Source organism: Polistes dominula, unplaced genomic scaffold, assembly GCF_049000335.1.
Source record: "Polistes dominula isolate Pdom_NZ unplaced genomic scaffold, Pdom_raw_medaka contig_31, whole genome shotgun sequence".
NCBI classification, from domain to species: Eukaryota; Metazoa; Arthropoda; class Insecta; order Hymenoptera; family Vespidae; genus Polistes; species Polistes dominula.
The window spans coordinates 2,798,715-2,811,787 of record NW_028300925.1 but is presented as its reverse complement, the minus strand read 5'-3'; the positions used below and the strand labels follow the sequence as shown (position 1 = coordinate 2,811,787).

The 13,073-nt window shown below is 37.9% G+C and overlaps 2 protein-coding genes across 2 annotated transcripts in view; one reads left to right on the top strand and one right to left on the bottom strand.

Annotated features, from left to right (window-relative positions):
* The window catches only part of Atg16 (Autophagy-related 16), a 200,779-nt gene that overhangs the window by 4,460 nt on the left and 183,246 nt on the right, over window positions 1–13,073 (bottom strand). The window lies entirely within an intron of this gene.
* Window positions 1–13,073, top strand: part of neo (ZP and PAN domain-containing protein neyo) — a 185,036-nt gene that overhangs the window by 161,359 nt on the left and 10,604 nt on the right. The window lies entirely within an intron of this gene.

Genomic DNA, 13,073 nt, shown 5'->3' with positions numbered 1-13,073 from the left:
TTCATATCGCAACGAGTAAAAGAGACAGCAAAGACTCTAGGAGAAAAAGATAGAAAAAGAGAGAGAGAGAGAGAGAGAGAGAGAGAAAAAGAGTAAAAGACGAAAGAGCTTCTCGTTAGTTTCAAGTCGGTCGAGCGGATGAAATCTAACAAAGAGAAGAGAGGACCAACGGACTCTGTCTCTCTCTCTCTTTCTCTCTCGTCCAAATTCCGCAACAGACATCGACTTCGCGAGAATTCATGCGGAATCCCTTCTACCCTTCCTGGAGTATCCAACTACCCTTTTCCAACGTATGTGAACGTCACAAAGGAGAATTCTCGATCGGTGGTGTAAAGAGGAGACACGATGGTTGATCGTTACATGCTACTTCGTAAGTAACGGAAAGGAGAACGAAAGATAAGAGAGAAAGAGGGGGTAGGTGGGGTAGGTGGAGGGGGGGGGGGTAGGTAAGGGGTGAAGCAAAAGAGAATGACATGGATGAGAAAGGGAAAAAAGAGAAGAGAGAAACTGAGAATGCTGTCGATGTTGCGGATGATTGCACCTTAATCGGGTGGGCTCCTTTTCTCAGGCACAGACATCTACTACTTTTCTCCCTTCCTCAAGGGAAAATATCCTCGTCATTCCGTCCTTACCGTCTTATCACTTTAACGCACAGGCCAATCAAAATAAAAAAAAAAAAAAAAAAAAAATACGAAAAAAAAATACCCTAACATAGAGAATGTTCTCTATATGCTTGAGTAATCTATCGAGAAATGTTAGATCTGACTTTTAATAGAAGATAGAAGAAAATAAAGAAATAGATTAAATCTAAATCTCTTCATGGATTAAATCTAAATTTCTTATGATAAATTTTGAAAGCGACAATTTGCATAGATCTAATAACGCTGACAAGTAATTTTGTTTAAGAATGACAAAAGATCTTATACTGAAATCGTTTTACAATTTCTTCCGCATCTCTTGTCCTATTCGTATATATACACATACATACACACACACGTACATAAATATATACATAGAAATAAACGAACAACGTAAGAGATTACTCTCCGTTAAAGGAAAGAGAAAGAAAGAAAAAAAAACGGTGATATAGAAAACTAAGACGTTCCTCTTTGAAGGGGAACTAGAAAGGATGATGGTCTAGGCGAATTACGGCAATTCGCGTAGAAAGAGAGAGAAAGAGAAAGAGAAAGAGAGAGAGAGAGAGAGAGAGAGTAATGTTTTTCCCCATGCGTGTTCTTGTTCTCGGGTTGGTCGCCGACGTGTAAGCGAACAATCGTGGACCGTCGTCTAACTCGTACAACACTGGTATATATATATATATATATATATATTCATGTAACATTCATTCTCCACGTTAGCCGTCGTACCGGCTTGGCTTCCGCATCTATTGTCAGCTCGTACGTTAAACCGCGTCCTCATATCTCTCTCTTTCTCTATCTCTTTTCATAGAGAAGGAAGAAAACGAGTGTCTCACTCTCTTTCTCTCTCTCTCTCTCTTAGTGATTGTGATGACGATTGCTATAGTGCGAGAGAACGAATATGCGCCTAGTGCGCGAACGCGCCAAACCACTGGCGCCCCGTTCTCTGTTTACACGCGTATATGTATGTGTTAGAAAGAAAATACTATTACAGAGAGAGAGAGAGAGAGAGAGAGAGAGAGAGAGAGAGAGACGTCAAAGGGATTAAGTCGTTGTATGTGCCATTCGCGTGTCGTTAATCAACAGAGAACAACACGATGCGAGAACGAACGAACGAACGAACTTAGGTAGAAAATCGCGTCCCTGTTCCCACACCGGTTCTTCTTCATTCGTAAAATAAAAAAAAAGGAATCTATGAACGAATGAACGAACGAACGAACGAACGAATGAACGAATGAACGGTGGGCGGCTTGGACATTCTAGTTTCTATTCTGTCCAACGTTATTATCCTCTTTCTTTCTGTGTTCGAGAAGACGAGAATGTATGAAAGAACACGACGGGGGATATCTTTCATCTTTAATCTTTTAAGATTCTCTTATTCTATTCTTCCTGGTCTTGAAACTAGCGAAAAAACGAGTAGCCGCGGTTCATCGATCCTTCGAAAAAACTTCTCGCTATAATAAAAAAAAAAAAAAAAAAAAAAATGTAAGGAAAGAGAAGATATACTGAAGATGTATAAAGAAAGAAAGAAAGAAAGAAAGAAAGAGAGAGAGAGAGAGAGAGGTACTTGGTCTATCTTCCTATATTTCTACCCCACTCTTTCTCCCCTTTTCCTTTCCTTATTCTATCCTCGTAGGAGAAATTAGCGAGCGCGTCCGAGACAGGTGCGAAGTGAAGCATCATCGATCATATTTTATGAACGCTTCTTCGCGACTAAGACGCGCGCGGCAAAATCTTTCGAAACTAATAAATTCCATGTTCTCGGGTCATTAGAAAGAAATTACGGTGGGAGCGTTAACCGAAGCTCACGGTCGCGCGAAACGTAAAGTAAGAGAGAGAGAGAGAGAGAAAGAAAGAGAGTAAGAGAAAGATAGAAAAGGAAAGATCTTAGTAATAAGGAAAGTTTATCCGTGACGGCAAGTACGAAGAACAGCAGAAAGACGAAGGAAACGAAAAAGGTGGTGGTGGTGATGAAAATGAGAGAGAGAGAGAGAGAGAGAGAGAGAGAGAGAGAGAGAAAGAGAAAAGACTTCTCCAGAAAGTCAAGGCAATTGGGTGGTGGTGGTGATGGTTGTGGTGGTGGTAGGTTTTTTGCCGATAAATGTTCCTCAGACTAAACGTTAATTACATTCCATGCTAGAACGAACGGTACCTGCGTCGATCGAGAGATTCGCCGTGGTCGTCGTCGTAATTCTTGGAAATTGTTAGTGACAGAGGTGTCTGTCTCCGATTCGAAAAAAAATATAGAATATTCCTTACTTTTCTCTAAAACATTCTTCATTCTTCTGTTTTTTTTTGCTCTTCAAATACCAGAGAAATCAAATTATATAGTTAGAGAGAGAGAGAGAGAGAGAGAGAGAGAGTATTTGTCAGCATTCGACATTAATGTCCGATCAATGAGGAGGGCGCTTAGGGTAATGAAATCCCATAAGAATTTTCCTATTCTACCTGTCTAAGATCGTCGTCATCGTCGTTGTCGTCGTCGTTGTCGTCGTCGTTGTCGTCGTCGTTGTCGTCGTAAGAATCAACCAGAAGATAGATAGGTAAGCGTTAATTAGCCGTAACATCGCTATCATCCTTTGAGTAAGGCTTTCAATTACTTCGGCGTCTCCGGAGTATCGCGTTACTCCGTTAATCAAGAAGGAGGGGATTGTACAACGTTGCGTATTAAGCTTCACAGTGGCACGCGTGAATAGCACGTTAAGACCAACTTGCCTGCCTGCCTGCTTGCTTGCTTACTTGCTTGCTTGCTTGCTTGCTTGACTGGCTGTTTGCCGTCGATCTGAGCCGGCGCTTCAACTACCTTACTGTGGTTTCTACGATGCTGGTGCTGCCTGCCTGCCTGCCTGCCTGCTAATTAGCAGCCCTTCTTATACCTTTCTAATTCCCTATAGCAATGCGAACACAGAAGGGGAAAGCTCCTTATCGTTGTGTCTGCTTTGAAAGACAAAAAAGATGAAGAAAAGGGAAAGGGACTGACTGATTTTAAAAGAGAGAAAGGTAGTACGCGCTGATTATAACGCGATTAAATGAATAACCCTCGAGTTCTATTTGTGCGAAAATCTTAAATTCCGATCGTTTCTTTGATCGTAAACTCGATTCTACATCGAAATCTTTCTCATTCATTTTCTCTTTATCAATTGTCATTGGAAAAGTGTCACTAAGCTTCTTTTTTTCATTTCCTTTATCTCTATCTTTCATTCTCTTGACGGATTCTCTTACTTGGATGATGCTTCGGGATGGTAAAAAAGGAAAAAAGGGAAGAAGAAAATTCCTAAGTCAGGGGCTCCGGAGCGCCTATTAAATCACCGCGTTCCCTGTGATTCTCTCTCTCTCTCTCGAGGATTCTTAAGAATTTATTCCCATGGAAAGAGAGAGAGAGAGAGAGAGAGAGAGAGTTCTTCGAGAAAGAAAAGACTGCGTTTATTTGCGACGTAACAACGTGGGTCGTGTGTTCGCGAGAGAAATACGATTGAGGAGGAGAAGTAGAAAAGAAAAACGAAGAAGAAGAAGAAGAAGTAGGAGCGAAGGAAGAAAAAGAAAAAAAAAGAAAAAGGGAGCGAAGGAAATATCGTTGAAAAGATAGTGCTGAAAGTTTCATGGACTTGGCGAGTTTTAGCATACAATATATAGCAACCTTCTTACTTTCTTTTAACGATTAAGAATCGTTCTTGATAATCTTAAAACGCATTATCTTTGATATCAACGTCAAAAAGAAGAAAAAAGATAAGTTCAACTTAATTGAATATAATACATATATAATAATAATAATTTTCAAAGTTTTTAGTTCACATAAACTGAAAGTTTTTTAAGACACAGAATCCAAAAGATCCACGTATAATTCTTATAACTTACAATTAATATTTACAAAAATTACATCATGATAATTATCTTAGAAGGATAAATATTGATAAGTACCTAACGAATGAAACTACCTAAAGAAATATTTCTTTTTATATAAGATCATTAATAATGTTGAAGAATATAAAGAGGTGGTGAAGCGGAAGAATGGTTTTAAAATTGTTGCCGATAGAAGAGAAATATAATCTTGAAAACTCGGTAGTCATCTTACCGGATGAAAACCACCACCACCACCACCACCACCACCATAACCACCCGCTGAGCTACACAGGTACTTCGAAGACTCGATGGATAAGCGATATGTGTCAGCTGGTTAGAATAAACATGAAAAGGGATGAGACTAGAGATGGGAGGACTAGAAAGAGTAAAAGAAAGGCAAGTGAATATACCGGCCACTATCTCAAACTCTTCTTCTACGTTTGTTTAAGCTTAAACGGTAGTGAATCCGAATAAATCATTCGAATAGGAGCTTGAAGAGAATGAGTACGCTTGCCAAGACCATCAGACGGTACTCCTTAATACATGACTTTACCTGTCTGTCTCGTTGCACTCGGGTTTTCTCGACTTATCCTCTACCTCTCCTTAAAGTATTTCGCTTTACAATCCTCTTCTGCCTACTCCTATCAGTCTCCTTTCCATACTACCCCATGCATAATATTGCGCAAGAGGAGTGCGCGTAGTAATGCATGATAGCAAACTTCGTTTTCTTCTCTACTTTTCAATTTACATAATTTGCTACGCGAGAGAGCGTACACCCCGTACCTGCCTGCCTGCCTGCCTGCCTGCCTACCTGCGTTCGTGCGTTTTCTTATTCTTTCTCTTATATTTTGCTCGACGAAAAACGAAACGAGAAAACAACTTAAGGACGACGTAGGTAACTGAAAAAATTACGAAGGATTCCTTTTGTCGAGTATTTCTTCTTCTTTTTCTTCTTCTTCTACTTCTATTTCTTCCTGTTGTTAGACGAAGAAGAAAAACGTTTTCCAGGCTCAACTTGATCTATTCGGTTCGGTGCTCCACGTTGTCTTCCTCTCGAGCACTCCCCTTATCTCATTTTAATCGCGCTCATTCGTCATGCGAGTTCTTCCATGAATATTGCCAAGTGTAATGCTTACATCGTTACAGTTGAAACATGGTGGAGTAAAAAGGGGGGCGCGTGAAAATCTGAGAACGTTAAAATATATTACTACTACTCTTGGATTGGCTAGAGTATGCTACTCTGCAACTGTAGCTTTTACTCCTTCGACTATTCCCATACTATACTCTCTTAGGTTCTAACAATTATCCTACGACTCGGAGAGAATTACGAGAGAAAGATATATAGCAAATGAAAGAGAGAAAGAGAGAGAGAGAGAAACGTGAAATTGTCGTATAACAACTCAACGTGGCTAGGATCTTAAACATTTACGCACCTAACAAGATTATATTTCAATTTCTCCATTTATATATCGATTCAAATATCCCGCGTAGAATGTTTTCCCATTAAATACAAATTTATTAACAATTTAAAATCCACGTGAATCGTGATCGGAATAACGTGTCGTCAAAGGCGTAAGATCTTATTATAAATAAAAATAAAAGAAAAAAACGTTAGAGAAAAGTGAGAAAGAAAGAAAGAAAAAGAGAAAAAAAACAACGAGTTGGGAAGAATAATAATTAACGAGAACTGAATCTTTAATCGTTAGGTAGGTATCCACCCACCGTCAGGCAGGCAGGTAGGCAAGCAAGCAAGCAAGCAAGCAGGCAAGCAGGGCGGGTTCTAATTAGTAAATATCGCCATGGGTAATGAATTGCATCTATCTCTTCTATATAACGGAACGGTAACGCCGCTCTGATTGCGAATTAATTACTTATATCGTACTATTTGCATATGCAAATCTGCCTCTACCAACTTGGAGATACGAATGGGTTGGGGATGGGACTGTAGAGAAAACGAGAGACAGAGAGATAGAGAGAAACCTGGACGAAGGAAGTCTCGTTGCAACAACATAGAGATGCGACGAGAACGAGCTTTCGAAAGTTGTTGTAACATTCTGAACGAACGGAACGAAAGGGTGAAAGAAAGAAAGAGAGAGAGAGAGAGAGAGAGAGGATAGAGAATACAACAAGAGAAAGAACAAAAAAATAAAATCCGAGAGATACACGGATATAAAGAGAGAAAAACAGGCATGAAGAAAAAGAAAAGGATAAAGAGAGTGAGTGAGAGAGAGAGAGAGGACGGTAGCTGGACGCACTTATCGTAGTATTCGTTTCTATCGGAATGTTCTTGTAACGGCGCATGTTAACGACGCATGATAGCTCTATGATAGCCGTAATATACACGACGATTACAAACGGTAGAATGCAAATACCTTATTGCACTCTCTGTGGCTGCTGGCGCTGCCTGAACGAGAATCGTTCTACGTATCTATCGCGTATCGAATTCCCATTCGCATATGGGATCGAGAAAGAGAGAGAGAGAGAGAGAATGAGAAAGAGAGGGTGGAAACAAGTATACACTTTTGTTTTCCAAATGAGATTACGAATCATCTTGGTTGCTGCACAGAGATCGCCTTGAGATAGAATGAAAGGGACTACTTCTCAGCCTATTCGATCTCCATTATCTGCATTAAGAATCTTCTATTATTTTTTATTAATTTTAATTTTTTTTTTTTTCTGGTAAATCTCTTATATTTTATACGTTCTTGTTTTTTATTGTTGCTTTGGTAAAAGTATAAAGAGAAACTTGAAATAAGTACGCAAAATGCAAAATGGAAGCTAATCGTCAGACACACATATACGCACACACATATTCTCTTTTTTATCCAAAGAATAAATCTTCGTAGAACGTAGAAGCTTAACTCTCTTTCTCTCTCTCTCTCTCTCTCTCTCTCTCTCTCTTTCTTTCTACTCATCGTTGTGTGTTTGTGTTCATCTCTTTTTCTATTTTTCTATTATTTGTTTCTTTTTTTGTTCTCTTGGTGGTAAGAAAAGCATGCGACAAAGCGAGACGTTAAAACCTTCTTGTGTTGGTGTAAAAGAACAACACCAATACAGAATACGTTTCTAAAAAGCAACGGACCACTTAGTTCCTTCTTAGGACTCCTCTCTTCCTCCCACCCTTCCATCCATCCTTCCTCTCTGTATCTTTTCCTATTCTTTTTCTCGCGTTACAGTTTTTCTTTCTACTAGCGACGAGTAACGCCGCTAAGAACTAGAATGAGCGAAAAATAGAGAAAATAAAAATAAAAGTAGTAAAATAAAATAAAAGAAAAGAAAATAAAAGAAAAGTAAAGAATCACGACGACAGTTTGAGAAAGCACAACGACAACAACGACGACGACAACGACAACGACGACGACGACCTAGCTCGTAAGCGATGGCCCGTTTTGTTCTCCATCGTTGGATAACACGAGTTTCTGTTGCTTTCTTTCTTAGGTTTCGTACAGAAGGGTGGGTCGTAGTTGCATCTAGGGTAACCTCCAAAGAAAAGATCAAGAAAAAAATATAAAAAAAAGAGAGAGAGAGAGAGTTTATGAGATAGTGGGATGCAGTATTGGACAAGAACATTGAGAGTAAACGGCAATTCGTGGTACTGCACTTTGTTCTCTGAGAGAAAGAAAGAGAGAAACTAGAGAGAGGTAGTCTGAACTTGCAGTGTTGGGTCATGTATTAGCACATGTACGTAATTGTGGCCATTTGTCGAAATGCGAGAGAGCAAAAGGATAGTCTAGGGGTTAGGTCCTAGCTATGGTAGATACTCTCAATCTCGAACGAAGGGTGAATAGAAGAGAATGAGAGAGAGAGAGAGAGAGAGAGAGAGAGAAAGAATTTCGAATCCCAGAGAGGGCGTCTCGCCTGGTGATCGTTGCTGAACGCGCAATGCATCACAGAATTGCGTAGACAACGACGACGACGTATATTTTCGAGTAATAACACGTTCCAATAGAGAAAGGAACCTTTTCAAAAACCACCAAATATACTACTCTTTTATCCACCTCTATTTTGTATCTTTCTTTCATGGTCTTTTATTATTATTTTTTTTTTTTTTTTTTTCATTGATATCTGCTATTACCTGCACACACGAAAAAATAGGTCAGAAAAAATCTTTGCCAATATTTGTAACAAACTAGTAATATTTAGGGAAAATATTTATCAAATTTTATTTCAATGGACAAAAATATTTGTCGTTCGATTTAGTGAAACGATTATTTTATTCTTAATTAGAGATATGCAATTTGTTAAATATATAACAATGTTATGTTATTTAATATAATATAAATTATTAAATTATTAATTTAATATAATTATTAAGTATATTATATTATAAATAAAAATATTACAGAAGAAAAATTAGGGAAATAAAAGATCACGTTTTGTTATATCAAACTATATTAATTTTCTTTTAATAGAAAAAAATGTTACGAACGTTTTCGAATGTTTGCAAATAAGTTTAATCTATGTTTGTCTTTGATAAAAAAAGAAATAGAGAAAGATAGATCACTCGCTTCACTGAAATTTAAAGCTGATTAGTTAATTTGGATATTACGCGCTCTTTGTGCACAAGGGGGTAAATAATATAGCAGATATGAAACGTGGTTGAACGCGTACGACTATGACCACCACCACCACCACCACCACCACTAGCACCACTAGCACCACTAGCACCACTAGCACCACTAGCACTCGAGCAAACCGCTTTTTGCTAGAGAATCGTTAATATATACGCTTATCCGTGTCTGCTGGGATTATTCGGTCGGTACACTCAAGCCAACGGGAAAAGGATACAAAAGAATAATGCAAATTAGTCGCATCTACTAACCTTCCCCTCGCTCCCCCCCTTCTACCCCTTTTCATTCCCCGTCCCATTCATTTAACCTAGCACTTTCCCGTAGCTAACTTTTTTCCCTCCATTTTGTTTTTTATTATTCGTTCGAAGAATTATCGTTAATATTGAGTAAAAATACGTTAACCCATGGATAAAAAACAAACCTCTAGACCCCATACGTGGCCATGCATTTATCGAATGCATTTTATATATGTCTTGCATTTCTTTTTATAATTTCTTTTTCTTGTGTCGCGATCAATTCTGGAAAAAAAGTAATTCACCCCCCACAAGTCAGTGTCTATCTTCGGATATGTTTATAAATAAGGGTGAAAAGTGTTTGAAGAGAAAACACGAAAGTAAAAAAAAAGAAAAGAAAAGAAAAAAAGTTTCGTGAAAGGAGAAAAATCTAACTTTACTTCTTTGCTTCTTGCGCGTGCACGCAAGCGAAGAAAATTGTTTCTATCGACTAGGCGAAACTCGCCACCACTCGTAGGACGACGCGTTGTTCGTGCCGTTGCACTCGACAACGACGACGACGACGACGACGACGACGACGACGACGACGACAACGACGACGAGGACGACGTCACTACATGGCCAAGTTTACCATCGTTGTATAGTATTTCTCTTTCCATTTATTTCGTATTGATAGAAGTCGCTCGTAAGAAGAACAAGAATAGAACAAGTAGAAAAGTAGAGAAGTACAGAAGATGGGTAGGAGAAAATAAAAGAAAATAAGAAAGAAAGAAAAAGAAGATAGAAACACTTGTGTCTTCATGGGAGACGAATAATTTGAGATTCATCGAGATGCAGCGGGGCGAGCTACTTGTAATTCTTTTCCAACGACAGCCGACTTTCCCGTTCCACTCTTTGCACACTCTTCTCCTTCATCCACCCTCACCCCTCAGACTCCTTTCGTCATTCTCTTCCTCTTATCCACGGTGTACCCGTGCCTTGATCCGCGACGTCTTTTTTGTCTCGCCATTTGTTCGGAATAGGTACGAATCCGAAGTAAAGTGTCTCTCGAAAAGATATAATAGAAAGAACAGAAAAATCAGAAAGACGGTCGGGAGGAGGAAAAAGAATATTGAAATGAATAAGACAAGAAAAAAGATTGAGAAAGAGAGAGAGAGAGAGACAGAGAGGAATAAAAGGAAAACACGGAAGGATAGAACAGTGGGAAGGGATGAAAGAAAAAAAATAACGAGAGGGTCGGAAGGGGGACATCACTTCGGTGAAGTTAACTTCGCATTTAACATCTGCTTCGGAGGTTAAAATTTCCCTTGAGATTTGCTCTAAGTTGTACGGTACGAATGAACGGCATATCTTTTGTCCTTATTCTTAAAAGAGAAAATTACCGAAGAAAGTGAAAGAGAAAAAGAGAAAGAGAAAGAGAACAGGAAGGAAGAAAAATCGTTATCATCGACTTTACTAAACTTTGTCTTTTTATTATTTTTTCTTCGTTTAGTTGGTATCATCTCATCACATTGGTTGAAGGACTTTCTTTTTCTTCAGTTAATTCTCAGTACATTCATTCGACCAAGACAACGAAGAGAGTTAGTTTGAAAAACACCCTTTACTTCTAAATACACTTTTACTATCTTACAACCCTTTATTCGAAGGTAAAACAAACTTTTTACCCTTCGTAAAAGAAGGGTCAAGGTTTTCGTTTAGATCCCAATTCACGCGTTTAAGTACACTTCAATACCCCTTTTTTTTTCTTTCATTAATTATTTCTATACGAGAAAGAGAGAGAGAGAGAGAGAGAGAGAGAGAGAGAGAGAGAGAGAGTAGGATATAGCAGGGGATGATATCGTATTTGTCTTTCCGAAAGTTTCAAGATTTTGGCTTTTAGTACCCGTATCCTTAGTTTCTCTTTAGGTAAAGGGCTTTGAGTAATAATATCTTATTTCGAACCTTATCTCCTAACCCTTTATCCCTTTCTCTTTCTCTCTCTATCTCAGTTTTCGTCTTCTCGTAAAATTCTCTTTCAACTAACACATACTTTTTGTATCTAATTAAATATGAAGAATAAATTACACTCATTTTGTATGAAATTAAATAAAAATTATTCCTAAATCAAATATTACCATATTATTATAATTTTTTTTTTTTTTTTTTTGTAAAATAATATTCTAACTGGAGTAAGAAACGAAGGAAGATGAGGAAAAAGAAGACACATAAAGTCTACGCAGGTCGATCTTCTTAAAAAAAAAAAAAAAAACAAAGAAAAGGGTAGCTTCCAATAATCGAGAAGAGAACATTGGGTGTTTGCGTTTATTAGATTATATTCTCGACGGAAGCCAAGAGGGGTTTATCACGAACGGGGATCGTGTTAGACCGTAGTGATTTTTCTTTTCTTCGTAAACAAAGAAAAGCAAACGAGAGAGAAAAAGAGAGAGAGAGAGAGAAAAAATAGAAGAAGGAGAAAGATATAGTTCCTGGAGAATATTGAAATCATAACAGTGCAATCTCCATGAATATTATTCAAGTCTTAAGGCAACATAATCCGAAATCGATGGTGCGACGTTGGAATAAATTTGGTCCATGCACCGTTAGCGATGTATTCTGATTCATTGTATTCGACGACTGATACTAACTTTTGTGACGAAGTTAATACGCGTACGAGAACGTAAAGATAGATAGAAGGATAGAATGATAGAAATAGAATGAGAAATAGAGAGAGAGAGAGATTGAGAGAGAGAGAGAGAGACAATCCTAGGTTTGAGAAGTTTCAAATCCATACGATTAAACTTTGCCTTCTGCTGTTCTACTTCTCTTTATCTTCTCACCGAAGAACATATTCTCTTTCGATATACATAAAATCATACGTTATCTTAGTGAAACTTCGTCTAGGATAAGGAACTTCAATGATATTAAAATGGATATATAATAAATCCATATATATATATATGTATGTATGCGATGAATGAACCATTTATTTCTCGTATGTAACATTTAAAGGTGTAATTAACCTTACGATCTCATACCTTATAATAATATGATTTTTTACATCAATTTTATGTGGTATAAAATCAAAATAGAATGTAGTAATCGTTGTGTTCATACGTTATTACGTATAACGCATAATATATTATTACGTGTATAAGTGTGAAATATGCATTCTATTAGGTCGCGTGGCGCACGTCGAGATGTGCACATTCGATTTACCTACACCGGTTACGATCTTCTAAGACTTCTCTCTTTTCTCTTTACGTAATTCCGTTAAGGAATTACCTTCTTAGCCTCTAGGCTTCGCTAAGTAAAAAAAGAAGAAAAAGAAAAAAAAATACGTAAGTTGAAGGAAGAAAAAGAAGAAGAAGAAGAAGAAGAAAATGCGATAGTTCCGAGGGCGTTTCGAGAAATCGATTTTTTTGTTCTTTTCTTTTCTTTCCATTTATTTTTTATTTTCTTTTATTTTTTTTTTCTTCGAGAACGAGTCGCACGCGATGCTCGAAGCCACGAATGCTCGAACAGATAACAACGTCCTCCTACCACTAAGAAGAATTCTCTTTCTCACTCTCTCTCTTTCTCTCTCTCTCTCTTTCTCTCTCTCTTTTTTTCTGTTAAGTCCTATAAACGCATTTACATTTCATTATCGTTAGGATATACGTTGTAAGATAGTCGTTACGTTTCTTTAAGTCGAGATTCGCAAATTAATGATACGCTTTGCTTTGGCGAGTGTCACCCTTTTGCAATTATGCTATCCCCTTTTCTCCAACTACTTTTTCTTCTCTCTTTGAACGTCTCATGAGAACGGTTATTTC